The 24,893-nt window shown below is 44.8% G+C and overlaps 1 pseudogene; it reads right to left on the minus strand.

The window, feature by feature from the left end:
• LOC124016382 overlaps window positions 1-24,893 on the minus strand; it is a 224,518-nt pseudogene that overhangs the window by 38,773 nt on the left and 160,852 nt on the right.

Below are 24,893 nucleotides of genomic sequence, written 5' to 3' on the forward strand. Positions count from 1 at the left end.
ATGGTTCAAACACACTGAGCAGAGGTTACCTTAACTACTGTATGGTTCAAACACACTGAGCAGAGGTTACCTTAACTACTGTATGGTTCAAACACACAGACCAGAGGTTACATTAACTACTGTATGGTCCAAACACACAGACCAGAGGTTACATTAACTACTGTATGGTTCAAACACACAGACCAGAGGTTACATTAACTACTGTATGGTTCAAACACATAGACCAGAGGTTACATTAACTACTGTATGGTTCAAACACACAGACCAGAGGTTACATTAACTACTGTATGGTTCAAACACACTGAGCAGAGGTTTCATTAACTACTGTATGATTCAAACACACTGAGCAGAGGTTACATTAACTACTGTACGGTTTAAACACACTGAGCAGAGGTTACATTAACTACTGTATGGTTCAAACACACAGACCAGAGGTTACATTAACTACTGTATGGTTCAAACACACAGACCAGAGGTTACATTAACTACTGTATGGTTCAAACACACAGACCAGAGGTTACCTTAACTACTGTATGGTTCAAACACACTGAGCAGAGGTTTCATTAACTACTGTATGGTTCAAACACACTGAGCAGAGGTTACATTAACTACTGTATGGTTCAAACACACAGACCAGAGGTTACATTAACTACTGTATGGTTCAAACACACAGACCAGAGGTTACATTAACTACTGTATGGTCCAAACACACAGACCAGAGGTTACATTAACTACTGTATGGTTCAAACACACAGACCAGAGGTTACATTAACTACTGTATGGTTCAAACACACAGACCAGAGGTTACATTAACTACTGTATGGTCCAAACACACAGACCAGAGGTTACATTAACTACTGTATGGTTCAAACACACAGACCAGAGGTTACATTAACTACTGTATGGTTCAAACACATAGACCAGAGGTTACATTAACTACTGTATGGTTCAAACACACAGACCAGAGGTTACATTAACTACTGTATGGTTCAAACACACTGAGCAGAGGTTTCATTAACTACTGTATGATTCAAACACACTGAGCAGAGGTTACATTAACTACTGTACGGTTTAAACACACTGAGCAGAGGTTACATTAACTACTGTATGGTTCAAACACACAGACCAGAGGTTACATTAACTACTGTATGGTTCAAACACACAGACCAGAGGTTACATTAACTACTGTATGGTTCAAACACACAGACCAGAGGTTACCTTAACTACTGTATGGTTCAAACACACTGAGCAGAGGTTTCATTAACTACTGTATGGTTCAAACACACTGAGCAGAGGTTACATTAACTACTGTATGGTTCAAACACACAGACCAGAGGTTACATTAACTACTGTATGGTTCAAACACACAGACCAGAGGTTACATTAACTACTGTATGGTCCAAACACACAGACCAGAGGTTACATTAACTACTGTATGGTTCAAACACACAGACCAGAGGTTACATTAACTACTGTATGGTTCAAACACACAGACCAGAGGTTACATTAACTACTGTATGGTTCAAACACACTGAGCAGAGGTTTCATTAACTACTGTATGGTTCAAACACACTGAGCAGAGGTTACATTAACTACTGTATGGTTCAAACACACAGACCAGAGGTTACATTAACTACTGTATGGTTCAAACACACAGACCAGAGGTTACATTAACTACTGTATGGTTCAAACACACTGAGCAGAGGTTTCATTAACTACTGTATGGTTCAAACACACTGAGCAGAGGTTACATTAACTACTGTATGGTTCAAACACACAGACCAGAGGTTACATTAACTACTGTATGGTTCAAACACACAGAGCAGAGGTTTCATTAACAGCTGTATGGTTCAAGGGCACACCGACCAATTTTCCACCTTGTCAGCTCGGGTATTGGAACCAGATTTAACGGCAAGGCTACCTGCTGCCCTGTTTGATGTCTGCATGGGCACCTGTCGTTTACTTAGGACCAGGAGTTTTCACTGACCACATGACCGTGACCAGGTCACCACAACCCTGACCAGGAAACACTGTGCCCTGGACTGTACGCTCAAAAGTCAATCTTGGTCAGGTCAAAACACTGTCGGTCCTGTACTGCATTCACTATAAGTCACTTTGAATAAACCACCATCTCATTATCGTACTATGACGAGAGAGACGTTGAACCTGCTTCCAAGCCCCCGAGCATTAGAGAAACACAATGAAACCTCAATCAATCAACTCGGTCAAAAGACGGCGCTTGCGTTGATGATGAGGGTGAAGCACCGCTCAGTAGTGTGATCCAAACTGTATGAGTAGCAGATGGCCAGAACAGTGATGAACACTGATGCAACAGCATCAGAAAAAGAGGGAGATCTACACATCAAATGTGTCAAAGGGGCACCGACCGGGGAGAAATGTGTCCGTCTCAGAGATGAGAGGAGCGATGGAGAGGACGAAAGAGGACTGTGTGTCAGAGACAGAGAGACGCAGAGAGACTCCCTGTCAGTGGATGGTTTCGTATTTGCATTACTAAGGAAGAGGGAGTGATATCTGGAACCTGTGAGAGAGAGAATGTTAGTGTGTGTGTGTGTGTGTGTGTGTGTGTGTGTGTGTGTGTGTGTGTGTGTGTGTGTGTGTGTGTGTGTGTGTGTGTGTGTGTGTGTGTGTGTGTGTGTGTGTGTGTGTGTGTGTGTGTGTGTGTGTGTGTGCGGTCGACTTCTGTGCCAGTGTGTGTGTGTGCGTGTGTGTGCGGTCTACTTCTGTGTGTCAGTGTGTGTGTCTCACACACATGCTCTCTCCACAGTACAGTGATCCTCCCATTGATTCCCCCACAACATTCCAAACTCCTTACCAGCTAAACATAAAGGGAATCTACCGCAACCCTAAACTCTTGCCTTCACTGATTTCTGCTATACCCACTGGGCGGAAGGAATCTCCCATTCTTCTCATGTATTTTCCCTCATCAATTTCCACTGTGTCCATTTCCTCCTACTAGAAGAGGACGAAGTAGAGACCACTCCTGAGACAACAGGGCTGTGTCTGCTATCACTATCACTCACTTGAATCCATTTTTGTTCGCATCGATTGGCTAAAACCTCGGACCTACTGTGCCGACCGAGTCCCTATTGGATAGCTGACCTGTGAGTGGTCTGGGTGAGTGGTCTGAGGGTGTGTGTGTGTGTGTGTGTGTGTGTGTGTGTGTGTGTGTGTGTGTGTGTGTGTGTGTGTGTGTGTGTGTGTGTGTGTGTGTGTGTGTGTGTGTGTGTGTGTGTGTTGGCCCAGCGTGACAGATGGAGACACAAGGCTAATGGACATGGTGATGGAGGTGGGCTATACAGTCAATTTCCTCTCTCTGCAGAACACGCTGATGTTTTAGATTTGATTGAGCAGACCCTCCTATCCCGGGGGACTTGATATGAATGACCGCATACTGTAATACGAGCAAATAAAACAAACTCATTTGAAGTAACAATCACGAAGCTAGCATGACAGAGAGAAAGGGAGAGAGAGAGAGAGAGAGAGAGAGAGAGAGAGAGAGAGAGAGAGAGAGAGAGAGAGAGAGAGAGAGAGAGAGAGAGTGTCTCCATGCATGTGTGTTTTGGAGCTCAGACAGAGAACACTGTTGCTATTCGGGGGCTAGCTGGCTAGCTAGCAGTGTTGTTTACGTTACGTTGCGTTAAAAGAACGACAATAGCTGGCTAGCGAACCTAGAAAATCGCTCTAGACTACACAATTATCTTTGATACAAAGACGGCTATGTAGCTAGCTATGTAGCTAGCTACGATCAAACAAATCAAACCGTTGTACTGTAATGAAATGAAGTGAAAATGTGATACTACCTGTGAATGCGACCGGGTTGTTGAGTTCTATACAGAAGACGTTGGCTAGCGTTGGCTAGCTAGCAGAGTCACCTACGTTAAGGACGACAAATAGCTGGCTAGCTAACCTCGGTAAATTAAGATAATCACTCTAAGACTACACACTCTAAACCTAAACAACACAATTATCTTGGATATGATGATACGAAGACAGCAAAGACAGCTATGTAGCTAGCTAACACTACACTAATCAAGTCGTTCAGTTGAGTGTAATAGTTTCTCCAGTGCAGCTAATCAGTGGACGTTAGCTAGCTGGCTAGTGAAGACTACGTTAGGACGGCGAAATACGATAATTACGCAATTATCTTTGATACAAAGACGGCTATGTAGCTAGCTGAGAAGAAATTGCTAAGATTAGACAAATCAAACCGTTGTGCTATCATGAAATATAATGAAAAAGTTATACTACCCGCGGGAGCGAAGTGCAGATGCGACCACTCGCTCCAACCGGAACCGGAGATAAAGGAGATAAAGGTGGCTGACTTCTGTGTGTGTGTGTGTGTGTGTGTGTGTGTGTGTGTGTGTGTGTGTGTGTGTGTGTGTGTGTGTGTGTGTTCATGCCTCTGCAATTTGATGGGATTCCTGAAGGAGGTTTCACCGCAGACAAGATGAGCTGCGACTGTCTCCCTCCTCCACCTCTTCACCCACACTCGTCCGTCCGGCCCTGAATGGCAGGATTGAGCCCTTCTCCCATCAAGAATCCCCCTCCCCACCCAACCAACATATCCCCCAACTCTCTCTGTCCTTAACATCGCTCACACTCCCATGTAGCCTATTTCACATAACAACCAAAGAAAAAATAAAGTACTGTTCTTTACTTTACTGTACTGTTAAAACACAACATTCTTGCAGTACTGCATGTACTGTATGTATAAAAATAAACCAACATTTTGTCAGAGTATGAGCCTAATGGAAGCATTGAGACATGAAAGAGCATAAGCTTTAAGCTTTAATAACACAGTCCCATAGGAGCGTCTGTATGTAGTGGGGTACACGTTGTCGAACATACTGTGTGGTGTGTGGGGGGAGGCTGTGTGTTTGTATGTGTGTGTGTGTGTGTGTCTACACGTCTGTGCAGTAGAGTGGAACTTCTGTTTGTTTTGTTGTGCGAGGTTAAAGGTGAACTCTATCCTCCAGACTGGTTTGACAACAGATGTCCTTCATAACTCCAGTTGTAGAAAATAGGAAAGATAGGAAAGATGTGTAAAAGATCTGATGGTTACGAAGCATCTGCACCTATTCTTTTGAGGCAAGAAAAGACTGCCCCTCCATTAGAGTTGTATTGCCTCGATATTAAAATAATTAGGTGAAAACATCACAGCACATCCGGTGCTAAGTAAGTGGCATGGGAAATAGAGGGTCTGCATTGCAAATTGTGCCCTATCCCCTATACTGTGCACTATTTTTGACCAGAGCCCTACGGGCCTGCGTCAAAAGTAGTGCACTAAAAAGGGAATAGGGTGCCATTTGGGAGACACACTGGGAGAGCAGACAGCGTGTGAGGGCAGCAGGCCTCAATCAAACTAGATGATTTATGAATCAAATCAATCCTGCATAACACTCGGATTCCATTTCCTGTCTTCTGCATTATCAGCCAAACCTGAACCAACTGTTAATGATGAATATCATATATAATAATATGAATGTCATCATATGACACATCCACAACGCGTTGAGAAATGGCTCCTGTCAGCTACAGAGCTGTGACCCTTTCTCATTACGCTCCGCGAGACTTCAATCAAGCATTTGTTAGCCCTAAGATGGCTATCTGTCTCCGCAAAAAAGTATTTAGTCAGCCACCAATTGTGCAAGTTCTCCCACTTAAAAAGATGAGAGAGGCCTGTAATTTTCATCATAGCTACACTTCAACTATGACAGACAAAATGAGAAAAAAAATCCAGAAAATCACACTGTAGGATTTTTAATTAATTTATTTGCAAATTATGGTGGAAAATAAGTATTTGGTCACCTACAAACAAGCAAGATTTCTGGCTTTCACAGACCTGTAACTTCTTCTTTAAGAGGCTCCTCTGTCCTCCACTCGTTACCTGTATTAATGGCACCTGTTTGAACTTGTTATCAGTATAAAAGACACCTGCCCACAACCTCAAACAGTCACACTCCAGGATTTGGATTTGAGAGATAAGAGAGCATATCTTGAATAATGACACCATATTTAACAACATCAATGCTGTAAGCCTGTCGACCATACAACGCATCCTCCAACGGCACCGAGTGACGATGAAACAACTTTACAAGGTGCAATTTGAGAGAAACTCTGACAGAGTACACTACCAGTACTTCAGTACCATATTTACTCATCTGTATATCCTTTTGTCTTTTGTTACAGAGTATTGGAGCTGGATGCCCGTGTAATTCACCATGAATTTATTTATGTGGATGAGGTTGGCTTCAACCTCACCAAAACCAGGCGCCACGGAAGGAATGTAATAGGACAGAGGGCAATTACCAATGTCCCTGGACAGCGTGGGGGTAATGTAACTATGTGTGCTGCCATCACTCAAAACAGGGTCCTCCTTCACAATGCCACACTGGGTCCGTACAACACCGGCCATATGCTCTCTTTTCTGGATGCAATTTACACAATGCTTGTCCCTGATCCAGATCAGGAGCCTGCTAGATTTCTGGTTTTATGGGACAATGTTAGTTTTCACCAGGATGTTCTGGTCCAAAACTGGTTTGCCAACAATCCACCATTTGTTTTTTTTGTACCTACCCCCATATTCACCTTTTCTAAATCCCATAGAGGAATTCTTCTCAGCCTGGCGCTGGAAAGTGTATGATCGCCATCCCTATGCCCGCATGCCGCTTCTCCAGGCAATGGAGGACGGATGTGGGGACATAGAGGTTTGCCTCTGTCCAAGGTTGGATACGCCATGCTAGGAGATACTTCCCTCCATGTTTGGCAAGAGAAAACGCATCTTGTGATGTGGGAAAAGTAATGTGGCCAGACCCAGGCCGGAGAAGAGATGAAGCGTAGCTATGTGTGACCCATTATGGTTCCAGGATGGCACAGTGAGCGACTGGCATTGCCAGGGTTGTTTGTGTAGAGCGGACATGTCGGTGGGCATGGGGTTTGCGTTACGACAAGGGAGGGACATAAACACACTCGTTTAAAATGAAATGGCAGAGGGCCAGGACACACATGTCCAATGACACTCAGGGGCACAGTGGCGCCCAATCGTTCATTGTCCTCCTTTTCTCTGGGTGGGAGTCCAATCAGCAAGCCCCTATGAACGCACACTGTGACCACATAGCAGGCCTATGTGACGACGGGAGTGAGTTCGGCTTTGGTGGATACAGATAGGGGTAATATGGAGGAGTGCTCTGATGCTGGTCATTATTCTGTGAGAATCCAAGGTCCCCCATGTCGACAGAGGCCAAACATCTCTCAGTACATGTAAAACCTTGGATAACATCTACATTATGTGAATTAAGATGGCGGTTGCTCGCTCTCTCTCTCTTTCTGTCTCTCTCAAAGCGGCCTATTCTCCTCTTCCTCTGTACTCAAAGAAGAAAGGGATATGGGTGTGTGTGTGTGTGTGTCCAGCTGTGTGTGTGTGGGGTTGTCAGCTGGCTAAGCGTCTGTGCAGGGTGAAGGGTCTCCCACCACAGTGGCAGCAGTTCAGGGTGATGAGATGAGCCATGTGTGTGTGTGTGTGTGTGTGTGTGTGTGTGCGTGCATGCGCGTGTGTGTATGAGAGAGAGAGAGAGAGAGTGTGTATGTATGTGTGACTGTTTGTGTGAGCGACCATGTCTGTGTCTGTGCATGTGTGAGCAGCAACAGGGGCCAGGGGCCAGGGGCCAGGGGCACTCGCATCAGGCCTGTCAGCAGGCTGTCATATCGTCCCCTCGGCTGACTAGAGGACAGGGTCACGCAGATTGGGGAGGGAGGGAGGAAGGAAGGAAGGGAGAGGAAGGAAGGAAGGGGGAGTAGCCACAAAAGTCTGACTGTGACAGCACTGTGGTATATATAGGGCTTCAATGTATAGACAGCCAGACGTGTGTGTATGTGTGCGCACTTGGGTATGTGTATCACATGTTCTCTCTCTCTCACACACACACACACACACACACACACATGCAGGCCCTGTAGGGACAAGCAAGCGGATGCTGGAGCAGATGATTAGATGATTACATGGATGGTTTGAGTGTCTGATTGCTGCTCTGCTGTCTTCCCTCCCCCGGTGGAGGGTGTGATGCAACTGGATGTTGTGGAACAAATCAGTGAAATGACACGCTGCTAATTAGTGCTAGTTTATGCCGTGTGTGTGTGTGTGTGTGTGTGTGTGCAGGCATGCATGCGTGTATGTCTATGTGTGTGTGTGTGTGCAGCCGTGCATGCGTGTATGTTTATGTGTGTGTGTGTGGAAGCAAATGCGTGTATGTTTATGTGTGTGTGCAGCCGTGCATGCGTGTATGTTTATGTGTGTGTGCGTGTGCAGCCGTGCATGCGTGTATGTTTATGTGTGTGTGTGTGTGTGTGCAGCCGTGCATGCGTGTATGTTTATGTGTGTGTGCGTGTGCAGCCGTGCATGCGTGTATGTTTATGTGTGTGTGTGCAGCCGTGCATGCGTGTATGTTTATGTGTGCGTGTATGTGTGTGTGTGCAGCCGTGCATGCGTGTATGTTTATGTGTGTGTGTGTGTGTGCAGCCGTGCATGCGTGTATGTTTATGTGTGTGTGTGTGTGTGCAGCCGTGCATGCGTGTATGTTTATGTGTGTGTGTGTGTGTGCAGCCGTGCATGCGTGTATGTTTATGTGTGTGTGTGTGTGCAGCCGTGCATGCGTGTATGTTTATGTGTGTGCGGATGCATATGTGTATCTCACTGCTCTCAAGTGTGTGTGTGTGTGTGTGTCACATAGCTCCAAACATCCAGTAAATCCCAGCTCTGAGCCATGACAGTGTGTCTGAGATAAGGGAGATGCTAAAGCCATTAACTCCAGCCAGAGGAGGAAGGGAGGAGCGCTTGATGAATCCGAGAGAGGAGAGGGAGGAGGGGAAACCTTCTCCGCCTCCTCTGTCAGAGGGAGTGAAGGGGTAAACTGTCTGCCTGGTTCCTAGAGTAACAGAGAGGGCGAGAGATAGAGGGAGGAGAGAGAGAGAATGGTGGAGACCGCAATACAGGGAAGGGAAAAGGGAAAGGGGGATACCTAGTCAGTTGGACAACTGAAATGCGTTCAACTGAAATGTGTCCTCTGCATTTAACCCCTCTGAATCAGAGAGGTGCGGAAGGCCTCCTTAATCGACGCCCACGTCATTGGGAAAGAGAGAAAGAGTGATGCAGGCAGGTGAGGTGGAGGAGCGAGGGCGAGACGGAAAGGAAAAACACGTTAGAGAGACACCTTTCACGCCTGCTGGGGTTCCGGTCGGTCCTCTGGGCATGTGATTCTCCCTCTCTCTTCCACTCTCTCTCACCCCTCCAACACTCCTCCTCCGCATACAGACCTTTTCTCTCTCTCCTCTGACAGCTTACTAATGAGAGACCTGACACACTGAGGCCGATAGAGAAGGAGACTGTTCTGACTGAGCTCAGCTTTCCTCCTGCATTATGCATCCATCTATAATGCTCCTGCTTCTGCTTTTGTCATGTTTTGTCATTGATTATCATGTCTTGTCCCTGTGCTTCCCCTTCTACTTTGCTGGTCTTATTAGGTTCACTGTTTTCTCTACAGCTGTTCCTATTCCCCTAATCAATCATTTAGTCTTCAGTTGTTTTTCCTGAGAATTTCACATTCAATTATTCACCGTGCTGTGTCTAATTGCCCTGTCTCCATTGGTTGTGAAAGGTGTCTGAGTCTGAACACCTGCAGTTCTTGACAAGTCTCCAGTCTGTTCACACACACAGTATTATGCCTTTTGTTTGTAAAGTAACTTTACTGGATTAAAAACTCTGTTTTCACACACTTTTGGGTCCTCATTCACCTGCATAACAGCTTTATCTCCACTTTGGCTAAGCACTGTTTTACACGTCAGCAAATTCAGTTGTTTCACTAGAATTCACATTCAATTATGACGAATAACTTCTCCATTGGTTGTGAAAGGGGAGAGAACACCCACACATTGGTGTACACACACACACACACACACACACACACACACACAGAGCTTGGCTGCTGACAGGGCACGGTACAAACAAGAGTAATACTTACTATGTATTGATTGGTGATGGAGAGAGAGAGAGGGGGATTATATACTGTTTGGAGAGTGGAATTATACTGACCGGGGGACTGAGGCAAGCCCTCTAGAATCCCATGTAGACACACAACTGGTGAACAGGCCGAGGGTGAGGATCAAATATTTGTGGAAAGGCTATGCACTTTAGCCAGCAAGTATAGGGGTGGCGGTGACGAACAGGCACAACATACAAAACACGTTGTGTTCTATTACTAGGGGGATGGGAGTTATTCCTGAACACAAGCATGAGTAGGAAAAACTCCGGGTCATTAGATATTTCACACAGCACATTCTGTACACTGACACGGACAGATACATCCAATGTGGTAAACATGCCAATTTCCCCTTTTAGGTTATCTGAAGAGTGGAAAGAGGAGAGAGTCGTTACCGCACCAATCTAATACAAAAGCACAAACTGCCATTATGTTCTGCATCTCTATCGCACATGATTCAATTACAGCCTCCTCAGTTAGCTGCACAAACAAGAGAGAGAGGAAGATGGAGATACATAAATAAAGGGAGTGAAAGAAAAGACAGACATACTGTGGACACAAGATTTCAGAAAAGAGAGAGAGAAATAATGGGAAAGAAAGAGAGGGCGATGTATTTCCTCTTAGTAAAATCAACCCCTCATCCCACTCAACTTCATTTCAAGCCTGGCTGCACCAAAATGGGCCAATTTGCCCCTAGTGAGGACATAGAAAACTCTAGCCCTAGTTTGACCTGCTTTTGAAGGACCTTTTCTCTCCAAGCCAAAGGAAAATATGGAACATCGTCAGTATCCATCATTAGTTTTCAGAAGGAAAATGAAAATGAGATGACAAGATTTCAATTTTCATGGCAGCGCGCAGAAAAGACGGGACAACCATCCAGGAGCGACGGGAAGGAAGGCAATATTCCGGACGCGGTATTCCGACGGTAATGGTATGTCAAATTAAGTGCCAATTATTCAGTTATTATCTGCCACAGGGCAGTCGTCTGAATGGATGGTTATGAGGCTATCATGCTAGCTCACATTGAGGTATGTGATCGTTTCACTTCTTAGGGCTAGGCCCCTTTTTTCTCCATTTCCGCCTGAATGACGTGCCCAAAGTAAACTGCCTGTAGCTCAGGCCCTGAAGCCAGGATATGCATAGAATTGGTACCATTGGAAAGAATACACGTTGGAGTTTGTAGAAATGTTTTTTTTTTTAATGTAGGAGAATATAACACAATAGATATGGTAGGAGAAAATCCAAAGAAGAACCAACAGGAAATGTTTTTTTTGAGAGAGAGAGAGAGAGACCATCCTCTTAGAAATGCAAGAGAAAGGCCATTTTGTAAAATCCTGTGGCTTCCACGTGGTGTCAGAAGTACATGTTCAAGGTTTCAGGCTTGTAACAAAAAATAAGAAATAACAGTTTTAGTAGGACATAGTCTTGGAAATCCATGTTTGCGCTCGCCATGAAGATACTTCGCACCTGCTAAAATCAGTTTCCTTTTGAACAAACTTATTACCCCAAAAAAATATTGTAGTTTGATTACATTTTAGGTTATCTGAGGAATAAATAGATATGTATTTTGAGTTGTTGAAACAAAGTTTAGGGGTAGATTTTTGGATTCCTTTCTCTGCAAGTTGAATGAGTGGATTACTCAAATCGATGGTGCCAACTAAACAGACTTTTCGGGATATAAAGAAGGATTTTATCTAACAAAACGACACTACATGTTATAGCTAGGACCCTTTGGATGACAAATCAGAGGAAGATTTTCAAAAAGTAAGTGAATATTTCATCTTTATATGTGAATGTATGAAACGTGCCGGTGGAAAAATATTTTGATGTGGGGCGCCGTCCTCAAACAATCACATGGCATGTTTTCGCTGTAATAGCTACTGTATATCGGACAGTGCAGTTAGATTAAGAAGAATTGAAGCTTTCAGCCAATATAAGACAATTATATATACCTAAATGTTTAAAATCCATAATATTTATTAGAATTTATTTTAATTGCGTGCCCTCCAGTTTCACCTGAAGTTGTCTCGCTAGCGGGACACCGATCCCTAAGAAGTTCACATTCACAATCAGCTACACTTCCTAATCCTAACTTTGGACATTTAGAAGAAACTCCTAACTGATATCAGATCAGTATCTATGGGGCAACTTATGTGATTTTGACAGCAGGGCAGCCTTTACTTCTCTGTACCCAATTAGTGTCTAGAGCCAGCTGTAGCAGCAGTTGCACTGTCTGAGCTTTTAAATGAGTGGGGTTTGATGTAACTGGCCTTTAGAAGGGATCTCTGTTCCCTTTAGCTATGGCTGTAGCTCTAGCACAACACCACAGGGCTCCACAGAAGCACTTTACACATAACTCATCATTGATTTGGCAGGACTGAAATCTCATCCTTTCTTGGTCTATCTTATCGAATTTCTCTCTCACCAGCTCACCCCTTATATCCTTCTCGCTATATACCTCTCTCTCTTTCCCATCCTTCATTTCCCTCCCTTTCTCTTTCGACCCCCCCCCCCTCTCTCGTCTAGGTTCAGAGACTGCATGGCTTTTTCGCTCTCCTTCTCCTCTCTCTCGTGTGCACTCTCTCTCTCTCCTCCCTCCGCCCCCTCTCTCTCTCTCTCTCTCTCTCTCTCTCTCTCTCTCTCTCTCTCTCTCTCTCTCCTCCCTCCGGCCCCCTCTCTCTCTCTCTCTCTCTCTCCTCCCTCATGCCCCCTCTCTCTCTCTCTCTCTCTCTCTCTCTCCTCCCTCATGCCCCCTCTCTCTCTCTCTCTCTCTCCTCTCTCTCTCTCTCTCTCTCTCTCTCTCTCTCTCCCTCTCCTCCCTCCCCCCCTCTCTCTCTCTCTCTCTCTCCTCCCTCCGGTCCCCTCTCTCTCTCTCTCTCTCTCTCTCTCTCTCTCTCTCTCTCTCTCTCTCTCTCTCTGGCCCCCTCTCTCTCTCTCTCACTCTCTCTCCTCCCTCCGCCGCCCCCCCTCTCTCTCTCTCTCTCTCTCTCTCTCTCTCTCTCTCTCTCTCTCTCTCTCTCTCTCTCTCTCTCTCTCTCTCTCTCTCTCTCTCTCTCTCTCTCTCTCTCTCTCTCTCTCTCTCTCTCTCTCTCTCTCTCTCTCTCTCTTTCTCTCTCTCCTCCCTCCGGCCCCCTCCCCCTCTCTTTTCCGTCAGATGAGAAATACAGCTCTGTGAGAAGCAGGCGTTTGATGAACGGCACTACTACTGATCTCCCTGGTTTCTGCAGCGCTCGCCATGTCTGTAGGCGCCTGGAACACGTTCACCACCAGGCCCTGGCTGCCCGGTCTGGGAGAGAGAGATGAGCGAGAGAAAGACAGAGATACAAAGACAAAGCGAGAGACAGAGGGAGAGAGAGACACAGACAAAGAGAGAGAGAAAGACCGAGAGAGGGAAAGAGAAAATACAAGATCTTGCTATGGCCAATAACATCCCTGTTAGTAATCCCTGTTAGCACCTTGTGCTGGGGACAATAAAAGGCCCCTCTAAAATGTGTAGTTTGGTCATACAACACAATCTCACAGATGTGTCAAGTTTTGAGGGAGTGTGGAATTGGCATGCTGACTGCAGGAATGCCCACCAAAACTTTTACCAGAGAATTTAATGTTCATTGTCATGGACTCCAATCACCCAAGTCATATACTGTTTTCTCTACTACTGCACAGCAATTAGTACCGTAGTGCAAAGTCTAGGTCTAAAAGGCTCCTTAACAGCCTCTACCCCCAAGCCATAAGACTTCTGAACAATTAATCAAATGTCCTCCCGGACTATTTGCATTGACCCCTGTCCCCCCCCCACCTTTGTTTTTACCCAGACTAACCTGTACCCCTGCACATTGACTCAGTACCGGTACACCCTGTATATAGCCTCGCTATTGTTATTTTATTGTGTTCACGGTCTACACCTGTTGTATTCGGCACATGTGACAAATAAAATTTGATTTCATTTGATTTCATTCTCTACCATGAGCCGCCTCACTTACTGAACGTCGTTTTAGAGAATTTGTCAGTGCGTCCAACCAGCCTCACAACCTCAGACCACGTGTAACAACGCCAGCCCAGGACTTCTATATATGGCTTCTTCACCTGCGGGATGTTCTGAGATGAGCCACACGGACAGCTGATGAAACTGAGGAGTAATAAAGTCCGTAATAAAGTCCTTTTGCGGGGAAAAACTAATTCTGATTGGCTGGCCCTGGCTCCCCAGTGGGTGGGCCTATGTCCTCCCAGGCCCACCCATGGCTGCGCCCCTGCCCAGTCATGTGAAATCAATAGATTAGGGTCTAATTTATTTCTTTCAATTGACTGATTTCCCTATATGAACAGTAACTCAGGAAAATTATTGAAATTGTTGCATGTTGCGTTTATATTTTTGTTCAGTATAGATTCTGAACCCGAAGAGAGGAGGGATTATGAGAGAGAGAGTGAAAGGAAGAAAGACAAATAAATAACAATATATATCAATCGATCCCAGAGCCAACAACTAGCCCCTGAAACCTATGGGGGAGAAATTACAAGATTATGCTCTAATGCTGTTATTGCATCAAATGGTTGTTTTATTCAACAGAATAAGGGGTTGTTAGAACGCTCATCTGTGTGTATTCTACTGAGGATGGGCCTCTAGAAGATTTATGTTGTCTTTGGGTGATACAGCATTCCAGAGCATGAGTTAATGTTTCTGTTCTATAAGTTACCATGGAGAGATGACTCCAGGGCCAGACCCTGGTCTCTACACAATGAGATACTGTCTGCTGTGAATTATAAGTATCTTTCATACTAATCTTAACCTTGTGTCTTATATGCTGGTCTTATTAGGTTCGTTCCCTTTTTCTATCCCTCTCTCTCCCCCTCCCTCTCTCTCCTCTCTCTATCGTTCCGTTCCTGCTCCCAGCTGTTCCTGTATCCTTCTATTAATTGGTCTAGTAATTCTATCCTATCCTGGAACGTTTCTTGTCATGTGAAGTGTTTAATGTCTGCTATCCCTCCTGTTTCTTCTGTCCCCTCTTCTCAGGAGGAACCTGGTGATTTGACAGGAATGCCGGAGGAATATCATGATCTGCGCACGGTCTTCAGTCGGTCCAGAGCCAACTCCCTTCCTCCTCACCGGTCGTATGATTGTAGTATTGATCTCCTTCCGGGGACCACTCCCCCTCGGGGTAGACTATACTCTCTGTCGGCTCCCGAACGTAAGGCTCTCGAGGATTATTTGTCTGTTTCTCTTGACGCCGGCACCGTAGTGCCTTCTTCCTCTCCTGCCGGGGCGGGGGTTTTTTTTGTTAAGAAGAAAGACGGTACTCTGCGCCCCTGCGTGGATTATCGAGGGCTGAATGACATAACGGTTAAGAATCGTTATCCGCTTCCCCTTATGTCATCAGCCTTCGAGATTCTGCAGGGAGCCAGGTTCTTTACTAAGTTGGACCTTCGTAATGCTTACCATCTCGTGCGCATCAGAGAGGGGGACGAGTGGAAAACGGCGTTTAACACTCCGTTAGGGCATTTTGAGTACCGGGTTCTGCAGTTTGGTCTCGCTAATGCTCCAGCTGTTTTTCAGGCATTAGTTAATGATGTACTGAGAGACATGCTGAACATCTTTGTTTTTGTCTACCTTGACGATATCCTGATTTTTTCACCGTCACTCGAGATTCATCTTCAGCACGTCCGACGTGTACTCCAACGCCTTTTGTCTCTACGTGAAGGCTGAGAAGTGCGCCTTTCATGTCTCCTCCGTCACTTTTCTCGGTTCTGTTATTTCCGCTGAAGGCATTCAGATGGATCCCGCTAAGGTCCAGGCTGTCAGTGATTGGCCCGTTCCAAGGTCACGTGTCGAGTTGCAGCGCTTTCTAGGTTTCGCTAATTTCTATCGGCGTTTCATTCGTAATTTCGGTCAAGTTGCTGCCCCTCTCACAGCTCTTACTTCTGTCAAGACGTGCTTTAAGTGGTCCGGTTCCGCCCAGGGAGCTTTTGATCTCCTCAAGAAGCGTTTTACGTCCGCTCCTATCCTCGTTACTCCTGATGTCACTAAACAATTCATTGTCGAGGTTGACGCTTCAGAGGTGGGCGTGGGAGCCATTCTATCCCAGCGCTTCCAGTCTGATGATAAGGTTCATCCTTGCGCTTATTTTTCTCATCGCCTGTCGCCATCGGAACGCAACTATGATGTGGGTAACCGCGAACTGCTCGCCATCCGCTTAGCCCTAGGCGAATGGCGACAGTGGTTGGAGGGGGCGACCGTTCCTTTTGTCGTTTGGACTGACCATAAGAACCTTGAGTACATCCGTTCTGCCAAACGACTTAATGCACGTCAAGCTCGTTGGGCGTTGTTTTTCGCTCATTTCGAGTTTGTGATTTCTTATCGCCCGAGTAATAAGAACACCAAGCCTGATGCCTTATCCCGTCTCTTTAGTTCTTCTGTGGCTTCTACTGATCCCGAGGGGATTCTTCCTTATGGGCGTGTTGTCGGGTTGACAGTCTGGGGGATTGAGAGACAGGTTAAGCAAGCACTCACTCACACTGCGTCGCCGCGCGCTTGTCCTAGTAACCTTCTTTTCGTTCCTGTTTCTACTCGTCTGGCTGTTCTTCAGTGGGCTCACTCTGCCAAGTTAGCTGGCCATCCCGGCGTTCGAGGTACTCTTGCTTCTATTCGCCAGCGCTTTTGGTGGCCTACTCAGGAGCGTGACACGCGCCGTTTCGTGGCTGCTTGTTCGGACTGCGAGCAGACTAAGTCAGGTAACTCTCCTCCTGCCGGTCGTCTTAGACCGCTTCCCATTCCTTCTCGACCATGGTCTCACATCGCCTTAGACTTCATTACCGGTCTGCCTTCGTCTGCGGGGAAGACTGTGATTCTTACGGTTGTCGATAGGTTCTCTAAGGCGGCACATTTCATTCCCCTCGCTAAGCTTCCTTCCGCTAAGGAGACGGCACAAATCATCATCGAGAATGTGTTCAGAATTCATGGCCTCCCGTTAGACGCCGTTTCAGACAGAGGTCCGCAATTCACGTCACAGTTTTGGAGGGAGTTCTGTCGTTTGATTGGTGCTTCCGTCAGTCTCTCTTCCGGTTTTCATCCCCAGTCTAACGGTCAACAGAAAGGGCCAATCAAACGATTGGTCGCATACTACGCAGTCTTTCTTTTAGAAACCCTGCGTCTTGGGCAGAACAGCTCCCCTGGGCAGAATACGCTCACAACTCGCTTCCTTCGTCTGCTACCGGGCTATCTCCGTTTCAGAGTAGTCTGGGTTACCAGCCTCCTCTGTTCTCGTCCCAGCTCGCCGAGTCCAGCGTTCCCTCCGCTCAGGCGTTTGTCCAACGTTGTGAGCGCACCTGGAGGAGGGTGAGGTCTGCACTTTGCCGTTACAGGGCGCAGACTGTGAGAGCCGCCAATAAACGTAGGATTAAGAGTCCTAGGTATTGTCGCGACCAGAGAGTGTGGCTTTCCACTCGTAACCTTCCCCTTACGACAGCTTCTCGTAAGTTGACTCCGCGGTTCATTGGTCCGTTCCGTGTCTCCCAGGTCGTCAATCCTGTCGCTGTGCGACTGCTTCTTCCGCGACATCTTCGTCGCGTCCATCCTGTCTTCCATGTCTCCTGTGTCAAGCCCTTTCTTCGCACCCCCGTTCGTCTCCCCCCCCGTCCTTGTCGAGGGCGCACCTATTTACAAGGTACGTAGGATCATGGACATTCGTTCTCGGGGACGTGGTCACCAGTACTTAGTGGATTGGGAGGGTTACGGTCCTGAAGAGAGGAGTTGGGTTCCATCTCGGGACGTGCTGGACCGTTCGCTGATTGATGATTTCCTCCATTGCCGCCAGGATTCCTCCTCGAGTGCGCCAGGAGGAGCTCGGTGAGTGGGGGGTACTGTCATGTTTTGTCTTATATTGTCTTGTCATTATGCTTTCCCTTCTGTTCGTTTCCCCTGCTGGTCTTATTAGGTTCGTTCCCTTTTTCTATCCCTCTCTCTCCCCTCCCTCTCTCTCCTCTCTCTATCGTTCCGTTCCTGCTCCCAGCTGTTCCTCATTCTCCTAACTCACTCATTTAGTCTTTTCACACCTGTCCCCTATTTTGTCCTCTGATTAGAGTCCCTATTTCTCCCCTTGTTTTCCGCTTCTGTCCTTGTCGGATCCTTGTATGATGTTCGCTGTGCTGTGTCCTTGTCTCGCCCTGTCGTGTCTTGTCTCCTTCAGATGCTGCGTGTGAGCAGGTGCCTTAGTCTGCTACGGTCGGTGCCTTCCCGAAGCAACCTGCAGTCAATGCTCGAGTCTCCAGTCTGTCCTCGTTACTACGAGTGGATTTAAGTTTTTTCCTGTTTTGTTTTCGTCTTGAGTTTTACTGGAATAAAGACTCTGTTTTCGCTAAGTCGCTTTTGGGTCCTCATTCACCTGCATAACATTGTGACCCATTCCATGCATCTCTTGTTTGTCATGTAGCCTGAAGGGGGTGTATCTTGGCTATAAAATACCGTTGTCCCTGAGGGTGATTGGTCGACCAGCCATCATTAACGTAGAGACTCAATCGATTCACTTTATATGTGTGTGTTGTATTGACCTGCTCCCTTATTAATAAGTGAATAAAGATTTAGTTTAAGTATAACTCAGACTTGTGTGATAATTTTGTCTCTCCTCATTTGATAGTAAAGAAATGAACCACAACATTTGGCGACGGGGATGTGAATCTTCACTTCGTGACCGTTCCTGACGACCTGGGTAAATGGTGCACGAGGGATCCCTCAAACGTGGGATCTCAGGGAGAACACACTTCGGGAACAGAGCAGATGGACCAACACATGATCTGAGAGGCAGCGAGCCGAGTGGATACCACATCTCAAACGTAGTTTTTTAAAAGAAAGAGGTGAGCGAAACACGCAAAGTCGAGTTTTCAAGAAAAGCCTCTGTTACGTAGACTCTGAGTGTGTATTCCTGTGTGAGGGGTGCACCTTGGAGGCGTTAACAGGGTCTAGTCAGTGGAGGATGACCTGAGAGTTAGTCGACTCGAAGACACCTCGGTCGGTTTCGTGCGACCTAGAGCCGTCCTGAAACTGAATTGACCACAGTGGGGATTGGTGCGGTCTGTAGGGGTGAGGGGCCAAGGCGACTGTGGATTCTGTTTGAAGCATGGTACCTGATGAAACCCAATTGGAAGAAGGACCTCATTCTGAAAAGTGTGTGTGTGACTAAGTGACCCTCAGAAGTGGTGAATTCCAATTATTTGAAATGTGCTTGCCAGGTATGCCCTGGGTTTGGTCATTTAGTGTTAAACATCTAGAATCTGTGTGAACTAGATGAAAACTAGAATCTGTGTGAACTAGTTAAGACCATTTATGATATAGTATAAGATAGTAAGTTGCACCTGTAATTGTTTTAAATCTGTACCCCAATTTAAAACTATTGAAAGATATACATGTATGAGTTACATTATCCTTGGAACTAATCATGACATAGAAATGACAAAATATTCCTGCAGGTAAAAAAAAATATATTGTTGAAAAACAACTAATTGATTAGGTATGTTTGGGAATAGCATTGTGTGAATGTGATATGAGTTGTGTGAGTGTGTAAATAAGATACAGACATTTGCATAATAAGATGATTGAAAATTGGTTCATAAGTGTTGATATAACGTTGTCTTTGGGTTCCGTTCCTTCACTGCCCATCATAGAATATGACGGGGTGGTAATTGAGAGCGGGATGATATTCTAGAAAGCAGCGGAAGGTCTATAGTTCCTGGGAGGCTTGATTTTTGCCGTGGTTTCTGGGAGGTTAGAGAACCGTTGAGAATCCCATGACGGGCCAGTCATTGTCCGGGAAACAAACGTTTCTTTTTTTGGTTCCACTGGGAACATGTTTTGAAGTCTTGTCTCAGAAACTGATGCTGTAAAGTCACATAATCTGCTTTTATTAAAAAGCTCAAGATCTGTTTCCAAGTCAATGAATGTCGATTTAAACTCGATGATTACTAATCTATTCCTTTTGCGCATGTGAGAATCTCTGCGGAGAAACACTTGGACCTTTTATTGAGGCTATTTTCTGGGAATTGTGTGGTTATTATGTGCCAGAAGTTATGACTACAGACAACTGTAATTGGGTTATTTGTGGGGTTACTTCGTCATTTCAATAGCATTGGGTGTATGGTATTGACTCAAATCTGGGTTTCTGATTGTAATTCAACTATTGGTATGTTATGCCTGGACGGATACGGCCGCTAGTGTTTGTTTGGTAGGTTTGAACAGATTGCTTAGTTCAAATTGAAAGGCTAATTGTATTCAACATAAATAGCGAGGCGATTTCGATGTAATACGTTGTCTGTTGCCTAAATGGTCAGCTGGAATAACATATTGAGAATGGATCAAAGAAGAGACAGTTACCTAAACCGAATTAATTCTAATAATAGCGGATGGGTAATAGCGATGGAGAACTAAACATGGGTATGAAGTATTGCATGATAAAACTAGGCTATAATAGAAGTTGTGGGTGGTAAATGGCTGTACTATTGTGCCCACCGACATTTTTGTTTTTTGTCTTCTTATGGATTGACTGATGTATTTTATACAGTTGGCGCATTACACGTTACATTTAAAGTCTTGCACATTTCATAAGTGTGAAGCCGAAAGAGAAGAGACCGTTGTCAAGTTTGTTTTTAACCTTACGATAGAGGTACATGCTGAATGTTGTTGAGAATGGGTTATACATCATTTATTCCTACTGGTAAAAATACAAGCGCTGGGGAAAGTGAGTCGTGCCCACTGGGCTATATCGGGCTGTAAGGGATTCTGTGTGGACATTTGCAGTAGAGGTCTGAATAGTTGAATCGGAAATATTCTGTGATCATTTCTGATTACTGTTGCTGGGTTTTATAGATCGGTAAACACCAATGAATTTGAGTAGGAAGTTAATGTATTCTAACATTATAATCTGTTTCCATTACGTGGAACAATGTCCGGTCAGTGGATATCAGTTTGAGTTTGAGTTCATTTTTATTTTGACAAGGACAGAGCACATTAATCAACGTTTCAGTAAAAGTGTCGGTTTTAGCCAGCCGACTCATTTTCAACCACAGTCCCTGGGCAGGTTATTAAAAACAATTACAATAACAATACAGACAATCAAGGAGCAGTGAGCACATGCAGAGCAACATAGAACAAACAACACGTACAGTGGCTTGCGAAAGTATTCACCCCCTTGGTATTTTTCCTACTTTGTTGCCTGGAATTAAAATATATTTTTTGGGGGGTTTGTATCATTTGATTTACACAACAAGCCTACCACTTTGAAGATGCAAAATATTTGTAAAACAAACAAGAAATAAGACAAGAAAACTGAAAACTTGAGCGTGCATAACTATTCACCCCCCCCCCAAAAAAAAAAGTCAATACTTTGTAGAGGCACCTTTTGCAGCAATTACAGCTGCAAGTCTCTTGGAGTATGTCTCTATAAGATTGGCACATCTAGCCACTGGGATTTTTGCCCATTCTTCAAGACAGAACTGCTCCAGCTCCTTCAAGTTGTATGGGTTCTGCTGGTGTAGAGCAATCTTTAAGTCATACCACAGATTCTCAATTGGATTGAGGTCTGGACTTTGACTAGGCCATTCCAAGACATTTAAATGTTTTTCATTAAACCACTCGAGTGTTGCTTTAGCAGTGGGCTTAGGGTCATTGTCCTGCTAGAAGGTGAACCTCCGTCCCAGTCTCAAATCTCTGGAAGACTGAAACAGGTTTCCCTCAATAATTTCCCTCTATTTAGCGCCATCCATCATTCCTTCAATTCTGACCAGTTTCCCAGTCCCTGCTGATGAAAAACACCCCCACAGCACGATGCTGCCACTACCATGCTTCACTATGGGGATGTAGTCTCGGGGTGATGAGAGGTGTTGGGTTTGACCCAGACATAACGTTTTCCTTGATGGCCAAAGAGCTCAATATTTGTCTCATCTGACAAGAGTACCTTCTTTCATATGTTTGGGGAGTCTCCCACATGCCTTTTGGCAAACACCAAATGTTTTTTTCTTTAAGCAATGGCTTTTTCTGGCCACTCTTCCGTAAAGCCCAGCTCTGTGGAGTGTACGGCTTAAAGTGGTCCTAAGGACAGACACTCCAATCTCCGTTATGGAGCTTTGCTGCTCCTTCAGGGTTATCTTTGGTCTCTTTGTTGCCTCTCTGATTAATGCCCTCCTTGCCTGATCCTTGGGTTTTGGTGGGCGGCCCTTTCTTGGCAGGTTTGTTGTGGAGCCATATCCTTTCCATTCTTTAATAATGGATTTAATGGTGCTCAGTGGGATGTTCAAAGTTTTTGATATTTTTTTATAACCCAACCCTGATCTGTACTTCTCCACAGCTTTGTCCCTGACCTGTTTGAGGAGCTCCTTGGTCTTCATGGTGCCGCTTGCTTGGTGGTGCCCCTTGTTTAATGGTGTTGCAGACTCTGGGGCCATTCAGAACAGGTGTGTATATACTGAGATCATGTGACAGATCATGTGACACTTAGATTGCACACAGGTGGACTTTATTTAACTAATTATGTGACTTCTGAAGGTAATTGGTTTCACCAGATCATTTTAGGGGCGTCATATCAAAGCGGGTGAAAACGTATGCACGCACCACTTCTCCTTTTATTTATTTTTTGAACAAGTAATTTTTTTTTTCATTTCACTTCATCAATTTGCACTATTTTGTGTATGTCCATTACATGAAATCCAAATGAAAATCCATTTCAATTACAGGTTGTAATGCAACAAAATAGGAAAAACGCCAAGGGGGCTGAATACTTTTACAAGGCACTGTAGCACTCAAAAAGCAACAAAACAAAATACATAAAATCAACAAAGTGTTTCCATGCCTCACCAGCTACAGACAACATGGCAATTGGCAATACACAGCTAGGGATTATTTTCACAAGTGTGATTGGCCTCTAGCTATGTCTTCATTTTATTTTTTGAAAGTGTGATAGGTGGTACAGTTGTGTGTGTCTGATGGCAGGGTATTCCAGACATGGAAATCTCTCACAGAGAAAGCAGATTGACTAAAGATGCTTTCCCATAAGATACCTTGTGGATCTGCTGTCATAGATTTGGGTTTTCTGTTTAACAAAAGTGCTGAGTGGAGGGGGAGGAGCCAGGCCATTTAGGATCTTGAATACAAGACATGCGTCAGTGTATCGCAGAAGATTTTTCCAACTCAGGAGCTCATGCTTTCTGAGGATGTAACAGTGATGGTGGCTATTGGGCTTCCTATCAAGCACTTTGAGAGCCTGTTTGCAGACAGACTGGATGGGGTTTAATGTTGTACAGCAAGCTTGGGCCCGACTAGTCAAGCAGTATGTTAAATGGGAGAGTATCATAGATTTGAAGTACAGTTTTGTTACCTTTGTAGTCAAACAATTTCATATATATCAGAAATGAGCTAGGTTGAATTTGGTTATTTGAGTTACCTTTTCACCTGATTTTTAAAAGAGAGATTGGAATCAAGTATGATGCCAAGGTACTTAAATTCGGATACCAGCTGAAGCTTTTCCCCTGACACAGACATCTGGCTCAGCGGCGAGGAATATGCAGACCGTTATTTTTCACATTGAGTTGAAAACATCAGTCACGGAGCCACTTTGTAACCTGGACCATTACAGTAGTGAGTTCTTGTGCAGCTTGTTGTTTGCTCTTTGCACATATATCACTGTATCATCTGCATACATTTCAACTTCAGACCCAGTACAGACAGAAGGCAGATCATTAATGTTCAGGCTGAACAGTATTGATCATCATAGCTAAGAGTGGGCGACAGTTAGTTTTGACTATTATGCTAATGAGCACCAACTTTTTAAAGGTTCTAGATTTGTTAAACAACAGGTTTATATTTTGACTAAATTATTGCAACAGGTTGAAATGATTATATTTCTGGAAAGGGGTTATGGGTTTGTTATTTGTTACATTTCGATGGAGAAACAGGAACAATCTAAGGCAAAACAACTATTACGTATGTTGTTGGACATTGGTCTAGTAACGATACCAGGATCATTTGATATGGTTATGGAAAAGAGAGACCAGTCATATTATATAATATGGGAGCACAAACAAACGTTGGGGTAGATTAAAACAAACGATTCATGATTTTGAGGGAGTAGGGGACTTATCATTATTATCAGGTTTTGTTTGTAGTTAAAACTTTTTCGGTTGCTGAATCGGTGCAGTATAGTGAATGCCAACAAAATGTTTTGTGGTTTTTTTCCAAGGAAAAATGAGGGATTCGTTGTCTCTCTTGTAATGTTTCCCGAGACTATGGCATGTATGTATGAAATGTTTGACTGTTTTTCATTAATTCGTCTTAATAAAGTAAGAAACACTTCTTTGAAGGGTTGGTGTCACGCCCTGATCTGTTTCACCTGTCCTTCTGATTCTCTCAACCCCTTCCAGGTGTCGCTGATTTCCCCCCGGTGTATTTATCACGGTGTATATATCCCTATTTATCACGGTGTATTTATCCCTATTTATCACGGTGTATTTATCCCTATTTATCATGGTGTATTTATCCCTATTTATCACGGTGTATATATCCCTATGTATCACGGTGTATTTATCCCTATTTATCACGGTGTATATATCCCTATTTATCACGGTGTATTTATCCCTATTTATCACGGTGTATATATCCCTATTTATCACGGTGTATGTATCCCTATTTATCACTGTGTATTTATCCCTGCTTTTCTGTTCTCTTTTACTCGTCCTCCGGGTTTTGACCTTTGCCTGTTTTTCTGGACTCCATTACCGCCTGCCTGACCATTCTGCCTGCCCTGACCTCGAGCCGGCCTGCCATTCTGTACCTCTGGAACTCTGAACTGGTTTTGACCTTTTGCCTGTCCA

This window comes from Oncorhynchus gorbuscha, linkage group LG26, assembly GCF_021184085.1.
Source record: "Oncorhynchus gorbuscha isolate QuinsamMale2020 ecotype Even-year linkage group LG26, OgorEven_v1.0, whole genome shotgun sequence".
NCBI lineage: Eukaryota > Metazoa > Chordata > Actinopteri > Salmoniformes > Salmonidae > Oncorhynchus > Oncorhynchus gorbuscha.